Source organism: Alligator sinensis, unplaced genomic scaffold, assembly GCF_000455745.1.
Source record: "Alligator sinensis unplaced genomic scaffold, ASM45574v1 scaffold247_1, whole genome shotgun sequence".
Lineage (NCBI taxonomy): Eukaryota > Metazoa > Chordata > Crocodylia > Alligatoridae > Alligator > Alligator sinensis.
Window position 1 is genome coordinate 432,867 of NW_005842002.1, and position 340 is coordinate 433,206.

Genomic DNA, 340 nt, shown 5'->3' on the forward strand with positions numbered 1-340 from the left:
GCCCGTTCCAGACCTTGGCCACTCGAACTGTGAAGAAGTTCCTCCTAATGTCCAATCTAAATCTGCTCTCCACTAGCTTGTGGCCATTATTTCTTGTAACCCCCGGGGGCGCCTTGGTGAATAAATACTCACCAATTCCCTTCTGTGCCCCCGTGATGAACTTATAGGCAGCCACAAGGTCGCCTCTCAACCTTATCTTGCGGAGGCTGAATAGATCCAGTTTCTCTAGTCTCTCCTCGAAGGGCTTGGTCTGTAGGCCCTTAACCATACGAGTGGCCCTTCTCTGAACCCTCTCCAGGTTATCCGCATCCCTCTTGAAGTGCAGCGCCCAGAATTGCAC